General features: G+C 45.1%; 1 protein-coding gene across 10 annotated transcripts in view; it reads right to left on the reverse strand.

Annotated features, from left to right (window-relative positions):
- EEPD1 (endonuclease/exonuclease/phosphatase family domain containing 1) overlaps window positions 1–13,918 on the reverse strand; it is a 206,422-nt gene extending 192,504 nt beyond the window's left edge. For 9 of the 10 annotated variants that reach the window (XR_004299038.1, XR_004299037.1, XR_004299034.1 and 6 more), the window contains exon 1: window positions 12,730–13,918. The gene's annotated coding sequence lies outside the window, so the exon portion shown is untranslated. The remainder of the gene's footprint in view (window positions 1–12,729) is intronic. The other variant, XR_004299032.1, reaches the window with a different exon arrangement.
- Between the last annotated feature and the right edge of the window lie 9,674 nt (window positions 13,919–23,592).

Genomic DNA, 23,592 nt, shown 5'->3' on the forward strand with positions numbered 1-23,592 from the left:
GCTGAGCGTGGATGACCTCCTCAATAAAATGGGGAGAAGAGCATGTACCAAGGAAAATTTTGAGAACTAAATGAGCATCTACAGAGCACCCACAGCAGCATGCCTGGCACACGTTACGCCCAGGAATTGGCAACTGCTTCTCTTTGGGATCTTCCGTCCTCCCAGGGGAGCCCGTCTCTTGGTGGGTCCCTCCCAGACCCATCACTTTGGCCATCTGCCCTCTACTTTCTTTGGTGGTCCTGGCTATCACGGATTTTCGCTCTGGGTAAAGGCAGTTCCTCAAATGTTTGCTGAACACCCACTGTGCGCAGGCCCTGGTTGAATGCTGAGGATGCGGCCACCCCTCAGTTGTACTTCCTGCCCCCTTGGTGCTCATAGCCAAATGAGAAGGCAGAAAAAGAAGTCAAACACAGAGCAGCAACTTCGCAGGCAGAATGGGTGCAAATACGGCCTGGAGAAGTCAGAGGAGGGGTTGGACGCTTCATGACTTGAGTATTATCTCAACTCCTCTCCTGTTCCAGCAGGACTCTGGTTCTTCTCCCTGTGCCAGAGACCTGGGGGCTGGGGTTGGGAGCAAGAGTTGCCCTCGAGGGCTCCACAGCATGGAGCCAAGTCCTGAAAGACGGTGTCTGAGGTGAAGCCCACATCAAGAACTAAGCAGACTGTCAGGACTGAGCCGTGTTCCCAAGGAGCTGCCACGAGCCTGAGGCAGGGATTCAGTGCACTTGATTTATTGAGCGGGTGCTCTCAAGACAAGGGGAGTGAGGGAGGAAGGGTAAGGCAGGGATGTGGTCTCAGCTGGTGTCTAGCTTCGGCCTTCCCACAGGGAGCTCTGGAAGAAGAATTGTCACATGGAGTTGACTCCACAATGAGACAAGGAGGCCCGACTTTTGTACTCAGAGTCTGTCAGTCATTAGCTGGGTTTTGAAGAGGGGCTGGGTGCCCCTGGCTGAGGTGGTTCCTGCTGGGCTAAGGATGATTCTGGAGGGAAGGGGGCAGCTCACGGCTGCAGCTTCTGGAGGATAGCTGCTCTGGGCCTTTGCACTGTCCAGTTAGAGGTTTCAGCCTGAGGAGGCTGGGCAAAGGCAGAACCTGGTGGGGACAACCACATGGAAACTGAATATAGAAGGTTTCAGAATTGCAAAAGAGAGGCCCTGAAATGTTGGAGTGTGTGTGAGAGAATGAGAACTCCAGCAGATACGGTTTACTGAGCTCTCGCTGTATACCAGCTCTTGTGTCATACTGTATACACACGACCCCACTTAACCCTCCCCCAAACTCTAGTATTCAGTTTGTCTATGAGGAAACCAAGGCTCAGGGAGGTTAAGTCAGCTGCCCACGTTCACTAGAGCCAGAGCGGGGAACTGAACTCAGATCCTCGTTCCTCTTAGCTGGCACTCCTACACATCTCGCCAGGGGCCTTGATCTTTCTTTAGCTGGTCCCAGGCTGTTTCCCCACATTGTGTTTGCAGCAAGCACCTGAGGGATGAGGTCATGTCTTCCTTCTAGACAAAGATCGGCCTGCTCTAAGGTGGTGGGCTCCCCAGGCCCACCATTCCTTTCCTGTGGGCAACCCACTGTGTGTGGGAGTTTCTAGCTAGACCCAGCTGCACAGCCCCTGTGGGCCTTGGGGCTCAGGAAGCAGCTATGACAGCTGACACTCTGGATCCTGCTGTTGCCATGAGTAATAAGGTCTCTGGTCCCTGACTCAGGAGTCTTGGGTCTTCTGTCAGGATCTACATGGTGGCAGGCTAATTTATGACCTTGCAGGTTGGGGAAATCTCAGCCCCGTCACAGCCCTTGGCATCTGGCATTAGTCACTACCACTTCCAGCTGCCACAGCCAGCTGACTGAGCCCACAAACACATAGACCATTTTTACCCCGGACTCTTACCGACACCCGAAGTATCCACAGGTCTCTCCATCTGTCTCATTTCTTTCCACTCTCAAAGCTGAAGAGCCCCTCATCGCTATTTACTCGCATCAGGGAACTGCACGGCCCCCGCCTCCAGCCTCTGCTTGGTGCTTCTGGCAACCAAGTCTACAGAACACTTTGTGATCTGCCCTTCGCGCTGTCATGGCCTCATCCCCAAGAGCTCGCACCGGGGCAAAACCCAGCCTCTTTCTCTTCCCGAAACCCTTTCATGCTGTTCCTTCTGCCTGGAATTATCCTTCATTGTCTTTGTCTCATTCTTCAAGATTTAGTTCCAGAGACACTTCCTCCACAAAGCCTCCCTTAGAGCCTAGCTAGCTCAGTTGGGTCCCCTGCATGAACAATTTCCCTGGCCACCCTCAGCCCAAATGATCTCATTCCTCCCAACTTCTACTACTTCTACTTCTACTTCTTCTTCTTTTTAAGGATTTTATTTATTTGAGAGAGGGAGAGTGAGCTAGAGAGCACAAGCTGGGGGGCAGACGGAGAAGCAGACTCGCGGCTGAGCAGGGAGCCCAATGCAGGCCTTGATCCCAGGACCCCAGTGTCATGACCTGAGCCAAAGGCAGATGCTTAACCGACTGAGCCACCCAGGTGCCCCCCTCCCAACTTCTTAATTCCTCCAAACTCCCATAGGACCGCTGTTCTTCATGATAGTATATATAGGGGGGATGATTTGGCATTTCTCACGTGCACCCCTTGGGGGTCAAGACCGTATCTTCTCCTTGTTCAGATAGATCTTAGACCACTTTGGAGTTTTTCTAGCTATCAGTTTTATAAATATGTCACTTTTGAATCCCTAAAAACCCAACCCAATGATAGCAAGAAGAGTTATGGAATATGTTAAATTTTATCTGGGTTAATGGATGGATTTCTATCCAGCTCTGAGCACATGCAAATTTGCATGTCTATTTCTAATACAATAACTAAATCAATCTCCTAGGAGGAAAGAAGGGCACTTTTTCTCATTTCCCTCTGCCCATTCACCATCTCTGAGCAGGTTTCAGGAAGTGAATTTATGCAAGATTCAACAAATATTTATCAAGCATCTAATAACATTCCCAGCCCCGGGCATCCAGCCGGCATCCCAGACGGTGCATGGGCAGGGAACGGAGCTCTGCTTTGATTCCTGGGTCGGAGACTGAGTAGAGTCTCCAGGGCAGCATTGACAGGCAAGCTTCCAAGTTTGGTTGATTAGAAAATCCAAAAAGATCATGACTAAACATATAGATGGATGGATGGCCTTTTGACAGCTATCCTTCAAATGAGGTTTGTGCTACTCTTGCTCCATTCATCAGAGCACACTTTTCCCAGGAGCAGTCTGAAATGCTCAGCAGCTCAAGTCCGAGAAGTGCTCTCTCCTGGCAGTCACGGAGGGTGGGCAGGCTACAAACAGTCGCCAGGCAGGCTGCTTCTGTGCGGGAGGCAGACAGTGTCCCGTGAGGAAAGAGCCAGGCTTCCTTGTCAGGCCACCATAAATCTCTTTCAAATTCCAGTTTAGTTCTTTGCGAAAAAAGCCAAACTTCTGTGCTATTTTGTCCGTTCCAGAGGTAAGATGGAAAATAACAATGTGTTGAAATTAGAGTCCAGTCCTCCTTCACCACAGTCATTGTGACGTCCAATGTATTCTGTGGGTTGAGACCCATGATCTGCACACAGCTAGTAAGATTTGGAGAAAGTGATGTTTCTGTTAAGAGCAGTAGTGTGGTTCGGTGGTTAAAAACGTGGTCTTTAAGTCAGCGGAGGATTCTAGTTCTACTTCTGCCATTTATTAGTTGGGTGGTAATAGACATGCAAGTTGCAGTTTACCCGTGACCTAATGTTTCCCATTTGTAAATCAGAAGCAATAAAACTTCCTCTCCAAGTCATGCTTTGACCATGTGATGGATTCTACCCCCTTGAGACCGCTACTCTTTTTGACATACCCCTCAAAGCTCTGTGTGGCTTTCCCTGATATATTCCCCCAAAGCAAGAAGAGGTTTGCTGGCTTTTAATCTGTGTTCCTGTCAGGCTACTTTACCAAACAGGGTAAGTACCTGGTCCCACTCACCTCTGTATGATAGAGTTATGTTCTTTCTCTCTTCCCACCCTTAACCAGCTGAAGAGAATTTCACTTTGCTTACTCATTTTCCCTTTTCCCCACCCCCTGAAAAGTGTTTAGTCTTTACTGACCAAGTTATAAAATGTTTGCAATACCACTGGAAACATGGGTAGAGAGAAACAGGCCCTGAGCTACAGAAGGAAACTAGGCATCGGGAAAAGTTCAGACAGAATTTGACAAGTGAGATGTTCTGGGGCATCTACTATCTGCTAGAAAAGAAAGAAAAGAGATTTTGAAAGGGTTTGAAGAGTTATGGATTTGTTCCCCATCAATATTTCTTAATTCTTTTTGCAGGTAAAAAATCACTATTTGGGGCGCCTGGGTGGCTCAGTCTTTAAGCGTCTGCCTTCGGCTCAGATCATGATCCCAGGGTCCTGGGATCGAGCCCCACATCGGGCTCCCTGCTCGGCAGGAAGCCTGCTTCTCCCTCTCCCACTCCCCCTGCTTGTGTTCCCTCTCTTGCTGTCTCTTTCCCTGTCAAATAAATAAATAAAATCTTTTTTAAAAATCACAATTTGTTTTTAATTAAGTTTAATTATAAACTGTGTGTTTTAAAATGTCTCAGTACATATAGAGCCATATAGAGCCCCAAAATGTATTGGGGTTATACCCATATCTTCAGCACCGAGTATAATATCTGACACACTACGGATTTCAACTGGTGGTTGGAATGACTGCCTGCACACAGGTGGTGGGGGGAGGGGAGGAGGAAAGCTTTAATGGCTTTCTTGTCTGAGCCATCCCATCATCACAGACACAGTGATGCCAAAACAAAGAAAGCTGTTGTAGAAAGGTGCAAAAATGTGGAGGGACATGCTCAATTTGATAATAGAAAACTTTAGGGGTATATTTTCAGCCCTCAATCATCCCCTAGAGCTGTCCTCCCATTACCTGACAGTGACTTCCCTGGCCACAGTTCATCTAAATGAAAACAATCAGATTCTCTCTTTTTGGAGCTTGAGATTGGGATTAATGCATTTGGTTTTAGCCTGGGCAGGTTAGCTCAGACAGAGCAGTGAAGTCTGTCTGTAGAGAGAGAAGGAAAGAATGGAGAAATGAATGGGGACCAATAAAGACATCTGTGTGTGAAATTGCTTTTCCAATAAAAGTCAACTTTGGCTAAAGCTAGTTTGACACCATAAGAAAGTAAAAAGACAATCCACAGAATAGGAGAAAATATTTGCAAATTATATATCTGATAAGGGACTTGTATCTAGACTATATAAAGAACACTTACAACTCAATAATTAAAAAAAAAAAAACTAAGTGACTCAATTTAAAAAATGAGCAAAGGATCTGAATAGACATTTCTCCAAAGAAAATATGCAAATGGTCAACAAGCACATGAAAAGATGCTCCACATCATTAGCCACCAAGGAAATGCAAACCAAAACTACAATGTAATACCACTTCAGACCCACTAGAGTGGCTAAAATAAAAAGACAACAATTGTTGGCAAGGATGTGGAGCAATGGGGACCTCATACACCAATGGTAGGAATATAAAATGTTGCAACCACTTTGGAAAACAGTCTGGCTTAAGTTAAACCTAAAGTTACCATTTGAACCAACTGAAACCTATACCCTCATAAAAACTTGTCCACAAATGTTCACAGCAGCATTATTCATGATAACCAAAGAGTAGAAACAACACAGAAGTCCATCAACTGATAAATAAATAAAATGTTGTGTATCTATACAGAAAAATTTGTTCGTAAAAAGGAATGACGTACAGATACATGGTGCCACAAGGATGAACCCTGGAAATAGAACGTTGAGCTAAAGAAGCCAGACACAAAGCACCATAAATTGTATGGTTCCATTTAAACAAATGTCCAGAATAGGCAAATTCAGGAAGAGAGAATAGATTTGTGGTTGCCTAGAGCTGGGGGTGGGGGAGAGGGAAAATGAGGAATGACTTTTTAAAATAAACCCTTTATTGAGCACTTGAATGTGCCAGGTACTCTACTGGATACTTTGCCCTCACAAGCTCCAGTCTTAACATTCCTGCAGGGTCACTACCCCATCTCACAGACAAGGTGCAAGGCCCATAGGAGTAAACCCTAGGCTGGTGAATGTGAAGCTGGGAGCTGACCCTAAGCCTGTCTGGCTCCATCGGCCACACTCTGTCAAATTGCAAATTATTGCAAATTACCTCTCCTTTGACAAGGACTTTTGGTCATTTTCCTCCTTATCTCCAGCCCACACTGACAAAGTTAAAAAAACATTCTGCTGGAAAGTTTACTTCTTGTTACTGTTTCAGTTGAGAAATTAACATTTGACTAATGAATCCAAGACAGAAAACTCAGAAAAAAGCAAAATTATTCTCAAAAGGATGTAAAAGATGTGAACAAAGTGGAAGACCAGCTAACTGAATTAAAGGTTGAATATGGTAAGGCTAGCAATTTCCCCCCCAGTTAATCCAAAGCATACACTTACTGTAATAATAAATATTCCTGTGGAAATTCAAAAACATGTCTAAATAATCCTAAAATTTATCAGAAAAAAAGCATCATTGAAATAGCTAGAATTTTTAGGATAACGAAAGGATCTTGTTTTACGTAACATTAAACAGTATTATAAAGCTATGCAAAAGATGTTCATCAGTAGAGGTGCAGAATTTTGTGCATAACTCCATGGAATGAAATAGATACCAGTGAAAGAAAACTCGAGTTATAGGAGAATTAAATATTTGACAACATGGCACTTAAATTAGTGAAGAATGAGAAGTTCGTTTAATAAAGTAGGCTGGGATGATCAGTTCATTTCAGGGGGAAATTGAACTTAGGTCCTCACTAAACAAAACTTTAAAACATCTGTACATTAAAAACACGACAAACAAAATTTAAAGACAACTTTCAGATTGGGAGAATTTTGCAAGAAATATGATACGTGATGGATAGTTTTGATTTATAATGGGTTCTTTAAAAATCAGTTAGGAACTGTTGAATCTCAGATCTGTACCTCTGAAACAAATAATGCAATATATGTTAAGAAAGAAAAAAAGAAGAAGAAGAATGTAGCAGGAGGGGAAGAATGAAGGGGGGGAAATCGGAGGGGGAGAAGAACCATGAGAGACGATGGACTCTGAAAAACAAACTGAGGGTTCTAGAGGGGAGGGGGTTGGGAGGATGGGTTAGCCTGGTGATGGGTATTGAGGAGGGCACGTTCTGCATGGAGCACTGGGTGTTATGCACAAACAATGAATCATGGAACACTATATCTAAAACTAATGATGTAATGTATGGGGATTAACATAACAATAAAAAAAATCACAAAAAAAAAAAAAAATCAGTTAGGAAATGCTAACATCTCCCAATGGACAAAGGACATCTGTACATAGTCTAAAAAATATTAAATATAAATAGCCAGTAAACCTATAAAAGAAAGCTCAATCTCTACAGTAATTGAGGAAATACACATAAAAACAATAAAAAGACATTAACTGTCAAATGATAGTTTTCTATTTATTGTTTTATGTTATAATAGTGAATTTTGACAAAGTTTTAGGAAAACATTTTCATTGCTGTTGGGGATATATATCCATGAAAATATTCTGGAGCCAATTTGAAAACATACATCAGAAGTCTTAAAAAATATCTATTCATTTTGATCCAATAATAAATAGTACTAGGATTCTTTCCTTTAAGAATTAGAGAAAGGAAAGAGAAAAAAAAAACAAAACGATAGTGACCCAATATGGGATTAGTAAAACACATCAGGATACAACCATTCTCTAAACTTTTGCAGCCTTTAAAAAATGATGTGAACAGAACTGGCAAAATGTTTCAGTATAGTATAGGCTTCTGAAGTAGGCTGCCGAGACGGCTATGTTGGGAGGGACTCTGAGGTCTTATCTGGGTTGGAGCACTGTCGTAATTGATGGGTTACTTTCCATCCCTGTGGTAGAACCCATAATGATATGGAAAGATGGTCTGTTTTTATCAAAATTAGATGAATATACACATTAACGAAGACAAAAAGACCCTTTAATGTGATGCAGTAAGAAGGGGACTTCAGTCCTGTGGTATTTTCCCAAATCTAGAGCCCGAATCTAATCATGAGAAAATCGTGAGACAAACTCAAATTGAGGGACATCCTACAAAACACCTGATCAGTACTTATCACAAGTGCCAAGATCATGAAAAATAAGGAAAGACAGATATTTTCACAGAGTCGAGAAGATTACAGAAACATAAACATGGTGTTCTGATGTGGTCCTAGAGCAGAAAATGAACATTAACGTGGGGGAGGGGGGCACCTGAGTGGCTCAGTCGGTTGAGCTTCTGACTCTTGATTTCAGCTCAGGTTGTGATCTCAGGGTCTTGAGATTCAGTCCCAAGTTGGGCTCCGAGCTCCAGAGCTCCTCACCGAGTCTGCTTGTCCCCCTCCCTCCCCACCACCTGTGCTCTCTAAGATAAATAGATAAAAATCTTAAAAAAAAAAAAAAAGAAAGGAGAACATTAGGGGGCAAACTGGTAAAAATCCAAATAAGATCTGTGGTTTAGTTAGTAGAATGGCATTAGCGTGAATGTCTTAATTTTGACAAATGTACCACGGTTATGTAGGACATTAACACGGGCAGTTGGGTGAAGTGTATGTGGGAACTCTGAAATATTTTTGCAACTTTTCTATAAATCTAAAATTACTACAAAATTTAAAATTTTTTGATGGTGAGAATGCATAAAAAATGAATCAATAGTTAATAGTATAGTTATTATAAGGCTATCGGGAGTATTTTTTTCTAATAATCAATAAAGCAGTCAGATTGAACAAAAAAAGACTAGACACATCTGGAGCAAAATGCCATTGGATATTAGTGTAAGGTAGTGGTAGACTTTTTGTTTCCAGGATTTCTAAATTTCCTTCCATGAATATGTATGTATATATGTGTGTGTGTGCATAAATTTTTCTTTTTTTTAAAGATTTTATTTATTTATTTGAGAGAGAGACAGAGACAGAGAGAGCACAAGTGTGGGGACGTGCAGAGGGAGAGGGAGAAGCAGACTCGCCACCGAGCAAGGAGCCTGATGGGCGGCTCCATCCCAGGACTCCAGGATCATGACCTGAGCCAAAGGCAGATGCTTAACTGAATGAGCCACCCAGGCGTCCCTATATAAATTTGTTCTCATTGTTTTAAAAAGTAAACATTATTTTAAAAATCATTTGGGAGGGGTGCCTGAGTGGCTTAGCCGGTAGAGAATGTGACTCTTGATCTCAGGGGTGGTGAGTTCAAGCCCCACACTGGGCATAGAGCTTACTTAAAAATCATGCGGGGGGGGGGGGGGGTGGGGGGGGGGAAGTGACCTAGGCTCTGGTTTTGGATGGGAGAAAGCCTTGGGGCCAGAAGATACCATCCATTGTAATCCTGCCTGGAGCTGAAAGGAAACGAGACCAGCACTGGAGAGAAAGCCCAGAGCTTTCCAGGAAAAGCGCGGCGTTGGAATGCAAAGTGTGTTCAGGCCCTGACACCACAGGAGGACACAAAGGCCTTCAGAAGTTTTGGCAGTAAGTGCACTCTCTGTGTGAACAAGAAAAGCATCTCGGTGGGGTCAGCCACCTCTCTGTGTCCTCCCCGCAACAGCCGGGAGGCAGGACAAGTCTTCCAGGCGCAGGTGGCCTGTTGCCAATCACAGAAACGAGACCGGCAGAGCATGCTCAGTGTGAGGCAAATGGGAAGGGGGCGGGGCAGACGGCTCTGTGCCTCCTGGGGTCGCGGACGGGCCAGGTCCCGTAGGGAGCGTTAGCGCGCCGTGCCACAGCGGCGAATGTAGGAAGCAGGGACAGGCTCGGTGGGGAGTTAAAAGCAGCCTGGCTGTGAAAGGCAGATTCAGTAGGCTGAGTACAGACAGGTAACTTTCCCTCCTCCACCTTCCAATGGTCTGGACGAGGTCATAGGACCAAGGGGAAGCTTTATACGACCCGTGGATCTCCTCCCTGTCATCAGCCAGAGAACACAGAGATTCGATTTCCTGGCAGTCATCCAGAAACCCACAGCAAGCGGATTGGGCAAAATGCAACAGTTCAGTCTTGGTGAAAGTGATGTTGAGTAATGGCTTCCCTCATTTAACCCATTCATCCTTAAAACCGGTGTTTATTGAGCACCTTTTATGTACCTGATTACAAGCATCCCGGAGCGCCCTCTCAGGCAAGCTAAGAAAAGGAGGAAGCAGACTGAAGTGGGGGGTCTGGAAGAAACAGAGGAATGGATAAAGAAGATGTGGTCTATATATATAATGGAATATTACTCAGCCATCAGAAAGGATGAACATCCAACTTTTACATCAACATGGATGGGACTGGAGGAGATTATGCTAAGTGAAATAAGTCAATTATCATATGGTTTCACTTATTTGTGGAACATAAGGAATAGCATGAGGGACATTAGGAGAAGGAAGGGAAAAATGAAGAGGGGGAAATCGGAGGGGGAGACGAACCATGAGGGATGATGGACTCTGAGAAACAAACTGAGGGTTCTAGAGGGGAAGGGGTGGGGGGATGGGTTAGCCTGGTGATGGGTATTAAAGAGGCATGTTCTGCATAGAGCACTGGGTGTTATACACACAAGCAAGGAATCATGGAACACTACATCAAAAACTAATGATGTATTGTATGGTGATTAACATAATAAAATTAAATTAAATTTAAAAAAAAAGAAAGAAACAGAGCTCTGAGGAGCAGGCCAGGACAAAGTCTGTTGAGCTCTCTGCTTGGAGAGGTCCCTGAACCGATGAGCAGCTTAGTTAATGGGAGATGGCCTCGGTTTCTCCAGATTCATTAACCTCACCCCTTAAAAGAAAAACAAAACAGAAAAACTCTAGCAAAACAAGAGGTTGTTTCAGAGTCGAAAGGAAAATTCAGATGATACCACTGAAGCTTCAGGAGCCTTCTCTAATTGCTATGGAACATGGCCAAAGGGCAAAAGTCAAATGACAGAATTTTTTTTTTTTTTCTGTACTGACTATTGAGGACGTTTCAAGGAGGATGTTAGAGGAGTTTAGGTGGCAGAGCACCTGGAAGTTATAAGACCCGAAGTAAGCTTTCTTCCTTCCCAAAGCCCCCGTTTTCTCTTCCATGGAATGGGGTGGCCATAGCCCCTCCCTCATGGGTTGAGGATGAAAGATTTATGTATAGGCTTCGTTCAGCTCTTGCCTGCCCCTGATCAGGACTCACAAATATTCGATGCTAATTTCATACTGAAGCACTAGGACATGTTGATATGCTAAATTCTGTCGCATAAGCTACAACTAATTTTACCAAAAGAAAACAGGACCATATTCCAGGTAGGCCGCAATTCTCACCTCATTAAAAATATGTAAGTTATTAAACATGTTCTTGAATTTTTAAAAATTCATATTCACTTAGCATTTGTGTATTTATCCACCAGCTGGCAAGCAGGAGCAGTTCCTGAAGGCATACAAAAACTTGGAGAAGAAACTGAATCTGAGTCCATTCTGTCCACTGACTCATAATTTCCCTGTGACATGGGACACAGCCATCCTTATTTGACAGACTCAGGACTCCTTCATCGGTGTCCTCTGGAAACACAGCCTGAGAGCCACTGGATTGCACAGGATATTTATAACCATTTTCTTGGATTTTAAAGAGAACCAGTTAGGATTCCTAATGAGGCCATGAAAATCCCCCCTGCTTCCTGCAACCGTTCTGAGAATACAGTAAATCTAAGAATTCCCAGGACTCAAGTAAAACAGTGCAAATGTTCAGGCTGCTGAGCTTGGCAGTGTGACACGGATTCTGCTGCTCAGAGGCCCCATCATTTATCTTATCAAGTGATGGGACACTTTTGAGGGTGAAAGGAGCCCTATTAATAATCATTCCAGAACAGCAGATGTACACACAGCTTATCCTGGGCAAACCAGGGCACGCGCTCACCTCCTCCCCAGGCAGCCGAGCTCCCTGGATTTTTGGCAGCAGGGACGCACCTGCTTGTCCAGCCTTCTCCATGTAGTTGGTGGCGGGTCACGGGGTGGGGGAGTCTCCACACACATGAGGGCGGCTCAGAGGTTGGAAATGCCAGGGCAGATCAGTACCACACCCAGGCTTTACTTCAACAGAAGAAACTGACCCTTCAGAACAAGCACTGTATTTTCCAAACAAAACCAGAGTTTGGGGTAAATATCAGAGGAGGCCTCCAAAGCCTTCCTCCCATAATTACCAAAATGACTGAATCCAGTTCATGAGCCAGGCCTTAAGTGGTGTTCCCATGCCAGGTGTGGTGGCCAGGGGCTGAGACCCACAGGAAAATCGGGTGCAGTGTTAGAGGAGAGAAGCAGCCCTCTGCCCCCATGTGCAGGTTAGAGTGACTGTGCCCAGAATGGGGGCAGCAGACAAGCAATAGTACTGGGAGTACTGGGAGCACTGGGGCAGGGGTTGGGGGGACTCCACCTGGGGAGGCCAAGGACATTTTGCTGAGGGGCCCACCCCTGGGCTGAGCCTGGAAGGCTGGGCAGGAGAGCGGGAGGCAGACAAAGAGGGAGCACCACCGGCAGAGAGCAGGGGGCATACAGGGGGTGATTTGGAGAACACAGTTAACGCATTCGAGAGAGAAGCTGAGTTCTTGGTTCTCTAAGATCAGGGGCACGCGCCAGCCCTGCCCTCGGCAGCTGTGGAGCGTGAACACAAACGCAGGTCCCGGGCCCCTGGCCCATCTCAACCATGCACCGCCCGTCTCTTACCGCAAGTGGCCTTGTGAGTTGTGGGTGTCTGGACGGCTCAGCCCAGGCTCTCCACAGCAGCTGGCAGCCAGCCACCCCCTGGCTGCCCCTTGGGAGCACGACTTGATGCACCGCGTTCCCTGGGGAAGGTGAACCCAGGGCGGAGGTCTCACGCGTCCGGAAGTAGGCTCAGGGCACTTGGGTGGGTATTCCAGAATCCCAGGGAACCAGGGCATGGTTTCAGAAAGAGTGTGCAGACTCTGGGCAAGTAGGTCTTCTCAGCTCCGGAGGACTCCTGGGGCCAGAGCAGGGTCCCCTAAAGCGCCGAGCCCCAGGCAAGGGCGCGACGGCCCGAGACCATCGCTGTCCTACCAGAACTTCACCCCCCACCCCCAAATCCTAACTCCCCTCTCATTCGCAGGGACTGTGGCCCTACAGGCCTTCTCAATATCAGGAGCACGTTCACAAACGATCCTGCCCCACTCGAGGTCAGCGCCTCCTTGCTGGCCCTTCAAGAAAACTCCCAATTCTGGTAGCTTCCCTCAAGCACGTGATAATCCTCAGAGCCTCACCTGGAGTTTCCATCAGGGCTGTGGACTGTCACCTGGAAAAAACTCCCATCACAGCCCACCGGCCACCCCCAAGATTCTGATTCAATTGGGCCCGAGGAGCCCAGGAGCCTTAAGGAGGAACTGTTGGTCTCACAATTTCCTTAGAAGCAAGAGGCTCTCTGGAGGCCCCTACATTTTGTTTTTTGCTCCATCCTTCGGAGAACCTTCCAAAAGAGGATTCCTGTGGGTGTTTCTGGGATGTTTTCTGTCACCAGCAAGCCTGCGCCTTCTGGATGCCCCCGGTGAATCCTGCAGCCTCTGATTCAGCCCAGATTTCCAGGTGGCATCTGTAGAGTCTCCTTCTCTTGGCAGCTTGAGTTCCTGAATCAGTTTTAGGTGATGGAAATGTGTGCTTTGGAAGCTGACAAGGAAAGTCTCCAAAGGCTGGCCTTCCTGCGGGCAAGAGGCAGCGCCCTGGTCACTCAATTCTCAGAGACTGGGGGACGGGCCACCCTCCTTTAGCAGACTCAGCTTCGCTGGCTCCTCTGTCCCTGGGACGCAGGCTGCAGAGGAATGCGTTTGGAGCCTGAAGCGTGCTGATCACCATGGTGATGAAGACGCACTACTTGTACAGCACAGGGTGTCCTATATATTTAGCAACGGCAGTGAGAAAGGCTGCAGTTGCATTCGGTGGGGCACATTCCTGGCTGCCGTGAGCATCCTGAAGGAGACGCAGGTCCCGGAGAGGGGCCTGGACGAGCTCGTGCTGAGGCCTGAAGGCCTCCCGGTGGTGTTATTCGGTCTTGAGCAGTCCCGATTCGGGGGGAGGCAGCACGGCGGAGCAAGCCTGTGTGGTTTAGAACCAGACGTTCTGACAGGCAGGCCTCGTCACGGGGAAACTGAGGCTCTCCCACAGGTGAGGCTCTACACCACGGCCAGCACTCCCCCACCGGGTTCTTGAAACGACCCCGAAAGGCAGGGATGCTTGTCCCTGTTCCTCAGATGGGAAGTGGGGCTCAGAGAGGGTCAGTTGCCTGGCGTGTGGCAGAGCCGAGAGAAGGCAGTCTTACTTGAGAGTTCTGACTGCGGGGCGCCTGGGGGGCTCGGTCGGTGAAGCGTCTGCCTCCAGCGTGGGTCATGAACTCAGGGTCCAGGGATCGAGCCCCGCCTCTCCCTCTCCCTCTGCCGCTCCCCCCGGCTTGTACCCGCTCTCTCACTCACTCTCTCAAATAAATAAATAAAATCTTAAAAAAAAAAAACAAAACACCCAAACTAAAGTTCTAACTGCAACTCTCCAACTCTCTATTTCTTGAATCTGTAAAGTGGGTATAACCAAAGGTCCCGCCTTTCTTGGTAAATTCAAAGAAAACTTATGAGGATACGCGAGACGGAGGGTGGATGGCGCTGGCTGTGGCTACCGGCCCTGGGAGGGCGGGGGTGCAAGACAAGAGCAGGGAGTTACTGAGGGCAGACGGCTTGGGCAGCCAAGGGGGGGAAAGACCTCACTGGCCAGAAGAGAGCAAAGCTTAGGGGCCCGGATGAGGCACCTGCCTGGAAGAGACTGACAGGAGAGTGAGTCCAGAAGCGAACACAGCGCACCCGGGAAGCTAGGGTACGGCTGCCTTTAACAGGTGGCATTTCACAGCTGTGGGAAGAAGGTGGCTTCCACCAGCAGTGATGCTAGAATGAAGACTGGCTCTGAAGAAAGAAAAATAGCTAACCCAGACTGAGGGGTTACCCCCGCCACCGTGTTCTTTGCTCTACGCACATCATCACATCGTCTTGCTGACTTCTCACCACACACTTACAAACACATTCTGTGGTTTTTCCCATTTCACAGAAGAGGGAACAGGGACACCGAGAGTGTGACTTGCCGAAGTCATCGGTTTGGATCCACAATCCGTTGTCCTTAGGTTCTCAAAGCAAGGCTCTTGGCCATGTTACAGAATATGGCTGGAATCTTACCTCCCTCCTCACAACGGCATAAACACCCCCAAGGAGAGAAGGTTTTAATGAAGAAAGTTAACCCATTTACATTTCAGAGGAAAACATAGGTGAATATTTTTTTAACCTTTGAGTGGGAAAGACCTTGCAAGTATGATGTGAAAGCTAAAAATCCAAAGGAAAAGACTGATAAATTTGGCTACACAAAAGTTTGAAATTCTCTGTCAACAGTAGAACACCAAAAACAAAGGCAAAGAACTAACCACAACCGAGAAAACTTGCATCATATGTTACAAGTCCTAATATCCTAAATAAATAAGAAGTTCTTGCAAATCAATGAGAAAGAAAATGAACAACCTAAGAGTGATAAGGACATAAACAAGCATTTCATGGAATAGGAAATATAGTCTACATTATGAAAATATGTACAACTTCGTTAAGAAGTTCCAATTAAAACAATGACATTATTTTAATCTATAAGAATTGTAAAGATTTTTAGAATGATTAATACCTGATGTTGTTGAGGGTGTGGGCAAGCCTGTCCACTCATGTACCACTGATGGGTAATTTGGCAATATCCTAAAATGTGCCCATTCTTGGATCTAGAAGCCTTGCTTCTAGGAATATATACTACAAAAGTTTGCAGACGAGTTCACTGAGATGTGTGTGCAAGGATTTTTTTATTGAAGTGATTTATAATAGTGAAAGCGGGGCAGTGGGAGAGGATATGTTGGAAAGTAGGCAGATACTGGGCATGCTGGGAATTCAGACATTATACTGTGGGGTGGGATGCTTGTGAGGTATTTTAAATGAGGTAGGTAAAGGAGAAAAGGAGCACGATCAGATTTGGGTTTTAGAAAGATCAGACCGGCTGAAGTTGGAAGCACAACCCAGAAGAGTACACCAGGAAGTACACAGAGCACCAGAAAGGTTCTCTATGAGACTACTTGCTACCGTCCAAGCAAAAGACAACGACTTTGTGAATATATGAAACACCTGAATTGGACACTTTAAAGGGGTCAGTCTAGGGCATGTGAATTATATCTTAGGAAAAAAAAGACAGTGAGAGAGCCTACACACAGAGAGTGATGATGAGGATGGAAAGAAGGGTGTAGCTGCCAGAGATATTTAAACAGTGGAATAGTTTTCCAAATTTCAACTCCCAGAGCCACATTAATGAAACTAGAAACTCTCTAAGAGCTATGACCCAGTTTCCCATTTGTTGTCCTTGCAGCAAGAGGAAAATGTTATTATCTTAGCAGTTGTATAATGGGCAGGCCTCAGGAAAATCCTTTCCATGGGGCCTGGGACCCCTCATACTGCCTATTTAATGCCTTCTCTCCTTGTTTTGAAAACAGTTGAGATTAACAGTCTCTGCTGGCTGGAGGGGGTGACAAGTACTAATAATATTTTAGTTGTTTACTATATGCCAGGAACTATAAAATGCTCTACTCTTTTTAAAGGTGAAATTCACATAGCAGACAATTAACCATTTAAAAATGTACAGTTCAGTGGCATTTAGTGCATTCACAATGGTGTGCGACCACCACCTTTCTCTAGTTTCAAAACTTTTTCATCACCCCAGAAGAACACCCCAGACCATTAAGTCGTTACTGCCCACTGCCCCTCTCTCTATGCCCTGGTAACCATTAATCTTTCTTGTCCCTATGGGTTTGTCTATTCTGGATATATCTTAACAAAGGTATCACACAATATGTGGCCTTTTGGGTCTGGCTTCTTTCACTTAGTGTAATGTTTTTGAGGTTATCCAAATTGTAGCAGGTATCAGGCTGCGTCCTTTTTTTTTTTTTTTTTTGAGATATAATTGATACATAACATTATAATAGTTTCAGATGTAGGATATACTCATTCAATATATGTGTATTTTGCAAAATGATCCCTATGATTTCTGGGTAACATCCATTATCACACATAGTTACCAAGTCTTTTTCTTGTGATTAGAACTTTTAAGATCTACTTTCTTAGCAATTCCAAACATACAATATATATATGTATGTATCAAGTATTATTAACTATGCTTACCATGCCTACATTCCTTTTTTATGGCTGAATAATATTCCAGTGTATGGATGTACCCTATTTGCTTATCCATTCATCCACTGATGGCCCATATATTATTAAGTCATTTAATCTTCTTTACAATCCTATGAGGACTTTTTTCCTGTTGTTTTTTAATTGAAGTATGGTTGACACAATGTTACATTAATTTCAGGTGTACAACTAGTGATTCACTAAGTCTATGCTTTATGCTCTATAAGGACTTTTTTGTTTTTTACAGAACAGGAAATTGAGGCACAGAGAGCTGAAGTGACGTATCCAGAGTCATACATGTAGGGCAAAGTGGTAGAAGGATTGGAACCCAAACAATTCAGCTCCCTTCAGTGCTGTGCTTCCCCACAGAAAAGCTGTCTCTGTTTGGCGTTAGAAAGTGAGACTCTAAAGACACATGTAGGAAGCTTAAAGAGAAAAAAAATGAATGAAACTATTGTAAATGTTGGTTATTTGTCCACAAGGATGCGCACTGGGTAATTATTTATATTAGTGAAAAAGTGAAGACCACCCTCATATCCTCTTATAAAGGGCTGATTAAATTATACATATAGTTTATATACACAATCATACTGTAATAATTGCTAAGGTATATTGAGTTCTTACCATGTGTCACTCTTCATTTTAAGGGCTTTACTTGTATTAACTCGTTTAATCCATGTGATGGATTACAGTGTGACCCTTAAAATAAAATTGCATAGGAATATTTATGACTTGAGAAAATGTTCATGATCTATTGTTGAATAAAGAAAGCATATTATAAAATTCTGTTTAAAAACTGTATGTTTGGGACGCCTGGGTGGCTCAGTCTGTTAAGTGTCTGCCTTTGGCTCAGGTCATGATCCCAGGGTCCTGGGATTGAACCCCACATCTGGCTCCCTGCTCAGCGGGAAGCCTGCTTCTCCCTCTCCCACTCCCCCTGCTTGTGCGCGCTCTCTCTCTCTCTGACAAATAAATAAATAAAAATCTTTAAAATAAAAAAAACTATATGTTTATTGCATCTTTATTCGTAGTTGCTCAAACTTGGAAGCAACCAAGATTCAGGAGGATAAATAGATAAATAAACTAAAACATCAAGATAATGGACTATATTCAGTGCCAACAAGTCATGAGCTATCAAGTCATGAAAAGACATGGAAGAATTTAAATGCATGTTACTAAGTGAAAGAAGCCAATCTGAAAAGACTGCATACTGTGTGATTCCAACTCTATGACCTTCTGGGAAAGGCAAAACTATGAAAACAGTAAAAAGAGCAGTGATTGCCAGGATTTGGGGGGTTGGGGAAGGAAGAAATAGGCAGAGCCCAGAGGATTTTTAGGGCAGTGAAAATACTCTAAATGGTCTCATAATGATGGCTACATGTTACTCTACATTTGTCCAAACTCACAGAAGGAATAACACCAACAGGGAACTGTAATGTGAGCTATGGACTTTGGGTGATAATGATGTGTCAGTTGTAACAAATGTCCCCCTCTCAGGAGGCTGTGCATGTGTGGGGACGGGGGTAGGGGGTATAGGGGAAATCTGGACCTTCCCCTCAATTTTGCTGTTAACCTCAAACTACTCAAAAAATGTGGTCTTAATAATAATAGAAAAAACCTATACAGATGTAAAAAGACCGTAATTAGTTCTAAAAAATGGAATTACTGTTTTTATTTTCTTCTTTGTAATTTGAGGACTATTCCACAATAATAATCATTGATTTATAAAATGGTTTTAGAGGTGCCTGTGTGGCTCAGTCGGTTAAGTGTCTGCTTTCAGTTCAGGTCATGACCCCAGGGTCCTGGGATAGAGCCCCTCATTGGCCTCCTTGCTCAGCGGGAAGTCTGCTTCTCCCTCTCCCTCTGCCCCTCTGCCCACTTGTGTTCCCTCTCTCTCTCTCTCAAGTAAATAAATATAATCTTTAAAAAAAAATAGCTGTTTTAAAAACAAATACATAGGGGTGCCTGGGGGGCTCAGTCAGTTAAGTGTCTGCCTTCGGCTCAGGTCATGATCCCAGGGTCCTGGGATCGAGCCCCGTATTGGGCTCCTTGCTCAGCGGGGAGCCTGCTTCTCCTCCCTCTGCCTCTCCCCCTGCTTATGCCTCTCTCTCTTTCTAAAATAAATTTTTTAAAAATTAAAAAGAAGAAGGGGAGGCTGAAGTTACTTAAAAAATAAATAAATAAAATAAACAAATGCATGCATAGTCAAGGCGTTAGACCACGTGTGAGGGCCTGATGCCCAGAGCAGCCCTCCACAAGAGGCGGGGTCACTGACTAACTAATGGGAGAGGGAGCCCAGATGGCACCACAGACAGGAAGTCAATGACCCCTGGGGCTGACCACAGGAACCTTAATCTGAATTCAGATCCATCTGGAATTCAGAAGTTCATTTGTTCTCTAGAGTACACTTCTGAATTCATCGGTACCCAGCAGAGGCCCTGATGGAAAAGTCACCCTGTGGATGGAATAGCAGTTATGTGTGCTACGTGTGAATATATAAAACAGTCTGGTGAAAAAGCATCGGCCAATGAGCCAGGATTAAAGAAGAGATTTAAAGTTAAATTTAAGGGCGCCTGGGTGGCTCAGTCGTTAGGCGTCTGCCTTCGGCTCAGGTCATGATCCCAGGATCCTGGGATCGAGTCCCCACATCCGGCTCCTTGCTCGGCGGGAAGCCTGCTTCTCCCTCTCCCACTCCCCCTGCTTGTGTTCCCTCTCTTGCTGTGTCTCTGTCAAATAAATAAATAAAATCTTTTATTTATTTTTTTTTTTAAAGATTTTATTTATTTATTTGAGAGAGAGAGAATGAGAGACAGAGAGCACGAGAGGGAAGAGGGCAGAGGGAGAAGCAGACCCCCTGCTGAGCAGGGAGCCCGATGTGGGACTCGATCCCGGGACTACAGGATCATGACCTGAGCCGAAGGCAGTCGCTTAACCAACTGAGCCACCCAGGCGCCCAATAAATAAAATCTTTTAAAAAAAAATAAAATAAAGTTAAATTTAAGGAGATATGAGCAATTATGTTCCTTTTCCTAAAATACAAACAAATACACAAAACCCACTCAGGTCCTATGGGGGGTCCCAGCAAGTCTCCCCATAGTAAAGGTATGCCCTTTGACCCCTGTTATTTGGAACTAGAACTACATCCAGGAGGAACCCTGTGTTCCAGAGCGGATATGCTGATAAGCTGGGGAACAGTGATTACTTACAGGTTTGAATGGCTTATCTGTCCCCCCCTCCCCCTGCCCTGCCACTCGGGACCATCAAACACAATATCTGATCTACTTCTTCCTTACAAAACACTCTCAGGCCATGAATTTGTTGTGTTGGACGCGCAGGCAGGCCCAGCCCCATGCTTCACCTCTTCCCTACATTTCTGTACAAATAGATTTGGTTCATTGTTTACTTAGACCTAGCAACTGCCAGTCAACCTCTAGGGGAGACATCAGGTGGCCCGGGAGGGGAACGAATGTTCGGGGAACCCTCAGGCCAGGTCCTTTGTCTAATGTCACCTGTCCCCAGGCCTGGGTTCCCAGTCCACTCTCCGTGCCCTGTGGCCGCTCAGGGTTGGCAGAGTGGAAGTGTGCCCCAAGCTATGGCTCCCCCTGGAGGAGCCACACTGAAGAAGTCACTAGAAATAGGTTTCTTTACATACGTACTGACCCCTGCAAGCCTCTTCCTAGAGGACGTGGCATTCTTCTTGGAGATGACATTTATGACAGAATATATGACTACACCTTTTTTGCCTTGTTTTCATACATGGGAGTTGACTAAATTCAAGAATCAACCCCTTTTCACGCGTGCTATGAATACAGACGAGTGACTTTAATCTACACGTGCATCTCTTGCTTCTTAGAGCAATTCATGCCTTACATATGCGGGAATTGAACCATATTTTTAAATGCACCTATTAGAAATTCTGTGGTGAACTATTCTTTTTTTTTTTTTTAAAGATTTTATTTATTTATTTGAGAGAGAGAGAGAGTGAGAGAGAGAGTGCAAGAGGGGGTAGGGTTAGAGGGAGAAGCAGACTCCCCGCCGAGCAGGGAGCCCGATGTGGGACTCGATCCCGGGACTCTGGGATCATGACCTGAGCTGAAGGCAGACGCTTAACCAACTGAGCCACCCAGGCGCCCAGGTGAACTATTCTTTTAAGTAAAGACTCTTTAATCAGTCCCTAAGATTTTTTCGGTAACAACTTTAATGAGATATAATTCACACACCTTGCCACTCACCCATTTAAAATGTATAATACAGTGGTTCGTATTATCTTCAGAGTTGGGCTACCATCACTACAATTCATTTTAGAACATTTTCATCACTTCAAAAAGAAACCTGTACACTTTGGGGTGCCTGGGTGGCTCAGTTGTTAAGCGTCTGCCTTCAGCTCAGGTCATGATCCCGGGGTCCTGGGATCGAGCCCCGCATCGGGCTCCCTGCTCAGCGGGAAGCCTGCTTCTCCCTCTCACACTCCCCCTGCTTGTGTTCCCTCTCTCGCTGTCTCTCTCTGTCAAATAAATAAATAAAATCTTAAAAAAAAAAAAAAAAGAAACCTGTACACTTTAGTTATCATCCCCACCCCCATCCGTCACCCCATTCCCCATTCACCTCCCAGTCCTGGGCAACCCCAACCCCCCACCTATCTACTTTCTGTCTCTATAGATTCGCCTCTTCTGGGCACTTCATGTGAATAGAATCATACAATATGTGGTCTCTTGTGACTGGCTTCATTTAGCATAATGTTTTCAAGGTTCATCCCTGAGATAGCACCTTATCAGTACTCCATTCCTTTTTTATGTCAAGTAATATTTCATTGTATGGATATAGCACAATTTGTTATCTGCCAGTTGGTGGACATTTGGCTATTATGAATAATGCTGCTATGAACATTCATGGTCAGGTTTTTGTGTCACATATGTTTTCAGTTCTTTCAGGGATATACCTGGGAATGGGTTCACTGGCTCAAATGGTAATTCTATGTTGAACTTTTGGAGGGACCGCCAGACTGTTTTTCAAGTGAATGCACCATTTTCCATTCCCATGGCAGTGTGTGAGGCTTTTACCTTTTCCATCTCCTCACCAACACTTGTTATTATCTGATTTTTAATAATAGCCATCCTACTGGGTGTGAATTGGTATCTGGTTGTGGTTTTGATTTGCATTCCCCTGATGGCTTGTGATGTTGAACATCTTTTCCTGTGACTTCGTATATCTTCTTTGGACAAGGGTCTATTAAGATACTTTGCCTGTTTTTTAAATTGCGTTGTCTTTTTATTATTAAGTTGTAAGAGTTCTTTATATATTCTAGGTACAAGTCCCTCACCAGATACATGATTTGCCAATATTTCCTCCCATTCTATGGGTTGTCTTTTTTCTCTCTGGATAGTGTCCTTTGAGGCAGAAAAGTTTTAAATTTTGACAGTCTAATTTATTTATTTTTTGTTATTGTTGCTCATGCTTTGGCATCATATCTAAGAAATCACTGCCAAATAAAAGGTCATGGAGATTTATCCCTATGTTTTCTTCTAAGGGTTTTCTAGTTCTAGCTCTCAAATTTAGGTGCTTAATCCATTTTGTGTTAGAGGTTCAAGCTCTTCCTTTTGTGTGTGGATATCCTTGCTGCAGCACCATTGTTTGAGAAGACTATCCCTTCCCCTGTGAATTGCTTTATCACTCTTGAAATTCAATTGACTGTAAATGTGAGGGTTTATTTCTGGATTCTCAGTTCTACCTCAGTGATCTATCAGGCCATCCTCATGCCCCTACCACTCTGCCCCCCCACCCCTGCCCCACACACCACCGCTTCTCTCTCTCTCTCTCCTTTTTTGTTACCACCTTCCTTTATTTCTGCGGGACACTTGCTGCGGGAGGATCCTCCTGGCTGAATCTCAAGGAGTTTAGAAAGCTTCTTCTTGCACTTGCTCAGTAACGTCACCAGCAACACCTCTTTCAGGTTCTATGCGGCGATGCCTCCCACTTGGAGTTCGAGTTGCTGAGATCGACAGGGGAGACCTTCAGAGGGGACAAGAACAGAGGAGCCCTCCGCCTAAGGAAGCCTGCAGGGTCCTGGGGCCCAAGCTTCCCGATGCCCTTCTCCCCAGGGTAGAAATGGGGGTCGCAGGGGCCGCCTCGTTTTCTTGGGCTTTTTCAGATTCCAAATATCCCTAAATGTCTAGTTTTCCCGGAACTCTTTAACCTGTAGGCCAGGGTCCAGAGACTGTGCTTGGGGCATGACTGTAGGACCTGCTGTGAGAAGGGGGAAGGCACGGCCCTCATGTGCAGCTTGGCCTGGAACCACCGGGCCCCCAGCCCCTGAACCCCGACCCTGAGCCCTGACTGC

This window comes from Phoca vitulina, unplaced genomic scaffold (assembly GCF_004348235.1).
Source record: "Phoca vitulina isolate PV1807 unplaced genomic scaffold, GSC_HSeal_1.0 scaffold4, whole genome shotgun sequence".
Lineage (NCBI taxonomy): Eukaryota > Metazoa > Chordata > Mammalia > Carnivora > Phocidae > Phoca > Phoca vitulina.